Genomic DNA, 6,826 nt, shown 5'->3' on the forward strand with positions numbered 1-6,826 from the left:
TGGCTTTACAACTGCTGTTTTAAAGGCATCCGGGAAAATACCAGTCCTAAGGGAAGTGTTTATGATATCTAGCACAGGGCTTGAAACACTATTAAATACCCGTTTGAAGAAAGCTGTAGGTATAGGGTCAATGTCTGAGGTGGAGGAGTTACATTCTGAGACAGTTTTGCAGAGTACATCTAATGTGATGCATGTGAAACTTCTCATGGTTACATTGCACGGTTTGCCGCAATCAACTTTATTTCCATCATGAGTAATGCTGGCCCTGATCAAGGTTATTTTGTTGTTAAAGAATAGTGCAAGTTCTTCACACTTAACCGTTGATGATTGAGGAGGTGTAGGGGCAGTGTTGAGTAGTACATTAATAGTTTTTGGTGTAATGATTTTAGAGAAGTAATCTTTCCTTGCTAAGCGGATGGTTTTATTATAAGCAGTTAAAGCATCTTTGTATATGTGACTCGCCGTGACCAAACCCGATTTGATCCGCAAAGGGGGAGGTGCTCTGAAATGAAGAAAATGTCTTGCTGTTTAGAAAATCCTAAAAATCGATATCTTGATTTTTTTTACATATTTGAATTGTCATTGATGTGTTCCCTTATTTGCCCTTAGTTGCAAACTTAAATACAACTTGTAAATGAGGTAATTATTGTTATAATAGTTCCACAAATTTTCTTCCAAGTGAGGAGAAAAAACTACACGCGCGGGCTGTGGGGCCTGTCCACAGGGGTTAAGTACTGTACTTAATAGGTGTTAACACACAGACGTCATTAGCTTTAGAATAACACACTATTAATACACTATCTTAATGTTATAAGTTCAGATGATTTATAAGCAACGTAACGCAGTGTCTAAAAAAAAGATTAAAAAAAAGAGGCCTTTACGGCCTTTATAAAACGTGTGTTTTAACTTAATTAAAAACCATTAAAACACAGTTCGAATTTTATGAGCGAACGAATTTCGGTAGGGTGCATTTTTTCCAACCTAATGGCTAAAAGTAAATTAATTTAATACGGAAACGGAGTGATAAAAAATGGCTTTTTCATCGGCTTTTTCATTATTGTGGGGGCCCTGATGTAAACTGCTCTGCGGCGCGATGAGGGCGCGTTAACCCTTTCACTGCCACACTACAGAAGCTTAGTAATGCTTCGCCTCAACTCCGTTTCTGGTAGAACTAGTGAGCGAATCTTTAATATTTTTTTTTGATTCATATTCAGAGGTAATTCGTCGAGATATTTATAATTGGTATTTAGCCAAAATAAATATTAGAAATATGGTGAAAAAAACTATTTATCCGTTTTTTTATCCGTCACTACCACACTACAGAAGGTTAACCTTTCACTACCACACTACAGAAGGTTAACCTAGTTGTTGTGTCTTTCACTACCACACTACATGTATTTACATCTAAATGCTTATTGGTCAGGCGGTGACGTCATTAAGTTGATGCCATTGATCGGTGAGTATTAAACAGAGAGCAGGGCAGTGCATGTTTGCCAGTCACCATGGAACCCAGTCAGCAACCCACAGCGAGGGCACTTGCCGAGGCATTAAACCGGTTTGCTCACTTCGGAGCACACTGTGTTGAAGACGAACGCGCTTTAGGAACATTCATCACGGATTTCTTTCCGCAGAAGAAAAATCCAAAAAGAAACTCAGATTCTGGTTCAGAAGAAGAAGACAGTTGTGACGAGTTAGAGGCAGATGATGATGATGGTGACAACACTATTGAAGACGAGGCAGAGCCAGAAAATGATGGTGATGGTGGTGATGGTGACAAAACTAACGGATTTGAAGACGAGGCAGAGCCAGAATCTGATGATGGTGACAACACACCTAACGGATTTGGAGACAAGGTAGAACACGTAATGTGCGTTGTGGAAGTTGAATCTGACGAGAACCACGAACGCCAAATGGAAAGACTTTTGCGATTTACTTGTAAATGCGTCCAGGTTGACTTGATTATTATGGCGCAGCTCCAGGCTTTTGGTCGAAAGTCAGAATGGACTATCGGAAATAAATCGTTTTCCAAAAAAAGACAACGTGCTTACACAAACTATTTCTTCGGGGCGATACAAATCTGCCGTGAAGCTTTCCTCTTCATCCACGGGTAAGTTATTATTATTGTCTATTTAAAACTAATAGTACATCATGCCTATTTTTTTTAAATGATAATAAAATCTTGAAACTTGATTAGTCTTGTTTATTATCAGGGTCCCCCATTTTATTAAAACTAATTATAGTACATTATAGTAGAGTATAGTAGCATAGTATAGTATAAAGTACCGGTACTTGACAGGTACCGGTACTTGTGATGATGATGATGATTGATGATGATGATCTAACTATCTCTCTCTGTCTCCACAATCATGTAGACTGGGTGTGGTACAGACAGGTACCGGTACTTGTGATGATGATGATGATTGATGATGATGATCTAACTATCTCTCTCTGTCTCCACAATCATGTAGACTGGGTGTGGTACAGACAGGTACCGGTACTTGTGATGATGATGATTGATGATGATGATGATCTAACTTCTCTGTCTCTGTCTCCACAATCATGTAGACTGGGTGTGGTACAGACAGGTACCGGTACTTGTGATGATGATGATCTAACTATCTCTCTCTCTGTCTCCCCCCCCCCCCCCCTCTTCTCTCCCAAGAATAGGTAAGGATCGCTTGATTGCAATAAGCAAACACATGTCAGAAAATGGCATGTGTCTTCGCACAAAAAAGCGATCACCACACAACAACAAGCATTGCATAAAATATGAAGATATCGAAAAAGTAGTTCAATTTGTGTTGAATTATGCAGAAGATCATGCTGTTCACCTCCCTGGACGCCAGGCACACCAAAAGAACTTTACCGGTCAGCTGTTACCATCTTGCGTCACGAAGGCATCTGTGTGGCGTTTATATACCAAGGCAATGCCAGTTGGTAGGTGTAAGCAAATCTTTGTCAAAGAAATAGGTCAAATAGGTCTTTGTCAAATAAAAACAAAGCTTGAAAATGAATGACATTGTGCTAACATGTGTTCTTATTAATCTTTCAGACCAGCGAGCAGTGGGCCTGTCCACATTTAAGTCCCTCTGGAGGCAATTACTGAGTCATATCAGAGCAATCAAACCAATGTCTGATCTTTGCTGGGTGTGTCAGAAGAACAATTATCTGGTTAGTGAACATCACAGTGTTATGAACTTTGAACTGCAACTTCTGTATGAAAAGTGTTATACAAATACAGTTTATTATTATTAATATTAATCATCATTTACTTAACTTTTTTTTTTCAGATTTTCAAAAGTGCCAATCTGCCAGAGGCTGAGAAGTCTGCAAAGCTGAAGCAGCAGGAACAACATCTGGCGCATGTAACCTCAGAGCGGGCTGCCTACAAGGGCATGCTTAAAGCCGCCAAGGAGATCGGTGATGGTCTTTCTCTGGGTGGTCATGTGCCACCGGCAAGCAAGCCCTTGACAATGCATTACAGTTTCGACTACGCTCAAAAGGTGACTACATACCAAGCCCTCTTTCACAACATCATGTTATAATTGTTATAACTACTGCATTGCTCCCTTTTTTTTCTTTCTAAAATCCTTATTCATTTATTGCAGGTGCACTACCCATCAGACCCCCTTCAACCAGGGCCCATGTACTTCTTGGCTCCACGCAAGTGCAGCATATTCGGTGTTTGCTGTGAGGCGATTCCACGGCAAGTCAACTATTTGGTGGATGAGGGGATGGAGTCCAGCAAAGGTAGCAACGCCGTCATAAGCTACCTGCACCACTTCTTCAAAGACCATGGTCTTGGGGAGACAGATGTTGACCTTCACTGTGACAACTGCAGTGGCCAAAACAAGAACAAGTACATGTTGTGGTACTTAGCGTGGCGAGCGCTACATGGTCTTCACCATCGTGTCAATCTCCACCTGCTGATTGTAGGCCACACAAAGTTTTCCCCGGACAGTTTCTTTGGGCTTCTCAAGCAGCGTTTCAGAAAGACCAAGGTGAACACTCTTGATGAGATTGCAGCAGTCGTAAGGGACAGCTCAGTGGCTGGAATCAACATACCACAGCTAGTGGGAAAGGAAGATGGCACTGTAATCGTGCAGTCCTACAACTGGCAGGAACATCTGGGGCCTTACTTCAAGCCACTGCCACAGATCAAGCAGTACCAGCACTTTAGGTGGGTGTGGTCACTGTGTGTTGTGTATTTACTGTAATTAATTATTCACACTTTAGTGCAAAGAATGTCATTGGTAAATGATACAAATGCATTGATATTGTTATGTGCCCTGTACTAACGTTTCACTTTATTATTGCAGCTTTGATTCCAAGGAACCTGGTGTGGTTGTGGCAAAGATGTCTATTGATGGCGCTGAAACCAGATTCCAGCTGCTCCGTGACGTCCGTGTCCTGCCGCCTATAGATGGACTTCCTGTGCTGCCACCACCGGGACTGGACTCTGCAAGACAACACTATCTGTTCCACAAGATCAGAGAGTTCTGTGATGAGGAAGCCCAGGACGTAACATGCCCGGCACCACCAGCCAAAATATCCAGCGGCGGTTCAAAAAGACCACGGTGATCATCTGGAGAGGCCATCAGAACATTGAACATTGACTTTAGCATGTCTATTTTTATCTCGTGTTATTTTAAATGCTAATAAAATCTTGAAACTTGATTTTGTCTCTTGTTTATTATCAGGGTCCCTTTCACTACCACACTACAGAAGGTTAACCCTTTCACTACCACACTACAGAAGGTTAACCTTTCACTACCACACTACAGAAGGTTAACCTTTCACTACCACACTACAGAAGGTTAACCCTTTCACTACCACACTACAGAAGGTTAACCTTTCACTACCAGACTACAGAAGGTTAACCTAGTTGTTGTGTCTTTCACTACCACACTACATGTATTTACATCTAAATGCTTCTGGAGAGGCCATCAGAACATTGAACATTGACTTTAGCATGTCTATTTTTATCTCGTGTTATTTTAAATGCTAATAAAATCTTGAAACTTGATTTTGTCTCTTGTTTATTATCAGGGTCCCTTTCACTACCACACTACAGAAGGTTAACCCTTTCACTACCACACTACAGAAGGTTAACCTTTCACTACCACACTACAGAAGGTTAACCTTTCACTACCACACTACAGAAGGTTAACCCTTTCACTACCACACTACAGAAGGTTAACCTTTCACTACCAGACTACAGAAGGTTAACCTAGTTGTTGTGTCTTTCACTACCACACTACATGTATTTACATCTAAATGCTTCTGGAGAGGCCATCAGAACATTGAACATTGACTTTAGCATGTCTATTTTTATCTCGTGTTATTTTAAATGCTAATAAAATCTTGAAACTTGATTAAGTTTCTTGTTTATTATCAGGGTCCCTTTCACTACCACTACCAGTCACCAGACTCATTTTAATAACAAAGAGCCTCAGACTGGAAAGCTGCCAGGTGTTAATTGCCCTAGAGAGAGGGGGGCCATGGATTACAATGACTTCTGGGTAGTGTTGTAGTTGTTTCACTATTGTCACTGAATAGCCTGCTCGTCTCTTGAAGGCTATTATCTCTGAATACGTTTTGTGATAATCACCATGAATCATAGGAAGTAGCTTGCAAAGTATCCCACCAAAATGTTCAAGTGATGGCTTATTTTGAAGGTATGAATCTGTACTTTCATAATATGTAAAAAAAAAAAAAATGAATATCCCTCAACATGACCCTGAAGTCCATACCTGGGCACATATATCACAGCATATGGTGGTTTTTGTTTTTCTCCATTTTCGCTCCGCTGCACGACATTTCCTTTTTTCTTTGTTGACCGTATTATAGTTTAACCAGGGCGAGGCTCTAGTTTTCTTCTTTTTCGTTTTTAATGGGGCGACAGAATTTAATATAGATGACATTGCATCATTGAGATTTTCTACCATTTCATTTAGAGAGCTGTCATGATTGTGTGGTTCATGTAGTCTGATAAGATCAATGAACTTTGATTCAGCTTTGTCATTTAGGAGCCTCTTTTTAACTATGATTTCTTTTTTTGTTTTAGTAAGGGTTATTTGAGTATCAAAAAATATACAGTGATGGTCGGAGAGAGGTAATTCAGTTATTGAGATATTTGTTATGCTTAGCCCAGTTGTTGTTATAACTAAGTCTAGTGTATTCCCAAGCCGGTGAGTTGCATTTGTTATATGCTGTATTAGGTCAAAGCTATCCAGTAGATTTTTTAGTTCCATAGTTTTGGAGTCTGTTTTCTTATTAAAATGGATGTTCAGGTCTCCATTTAGGATCACCTTATCATATCCGGTAACACATAGTGAGATCAGTTCAGAGAGCTCCTGTATAAATATTGGTGAGTGTCTAGGCGGGCGGTATATTGTGACAATAATAGTTGATTCTGTTTTTAGTTCAATGGCAAGATATTCCATTGACATGAACTCGCCTAGTTCTGTGATTCTAAACAAGAGTTTTGAGGAGAAGATTGCTGCAACTCCTCCGCCCCTTTTATTTTTTCTGGGTATTTGAAAAAAAATCTGGTGGACAAGCTTCTATCATTATTGATGTAGCTGTGTCATTATTTAGCCATGTCTCTACTAGGCAGATGCAATCTAAGTTATTTTCTTTAATCAGATCATTTACTAAGAATGTTTTATTATTCAGTGATCTGACATTTAGGAAAGCTAATTTTATTTGTTGGACTTCTTTAGAGGAGGTCTGCTTTGGTTTGACCGTGATGGCCCTGAGGTTAATAGCAGGTAAACGCATTGGTGGCGTATATTTTTCACCATGCCATTGGCTAGTTATGATT

At 40.0% G+C, this 6,826-nt stretch overlaps 1 long non-coding RNA gene across 1 annotated transcript; it reads left to right on the plus strand.

Annotated features, from left to right (window-relative positions):
* Positions 1-2,818: 2,818 nt before the first annotated feature.
* On the plus strand, positions 2,819-3,840 carry LOC311240160. The gene is made up of 4 exons (XR_014620473.1): positions 2,819-2,937; positions 3,053-3,171; positions 3,291-3,503; positions 3,609-3,840. It is a non-coding gene; the product is annotated as an uncharacterized lncRNA (long non-coding RNA).
* Positions 3,841-6,826: the final 2,986 nt, after the last annotated feature.

This window comes from Notolepis coatsorum (genome assembly GCF_963971535.1).
Source record: "Notolepis coatsorum genome assembly, chromosome: 14".
Classification (NCBI taxonomy): Eukaryota; Metazoa; Chordata; class Actinopteri; order Aulopiformes; family Paralepididae; genus Notolepis; species Notolepis coatsorum.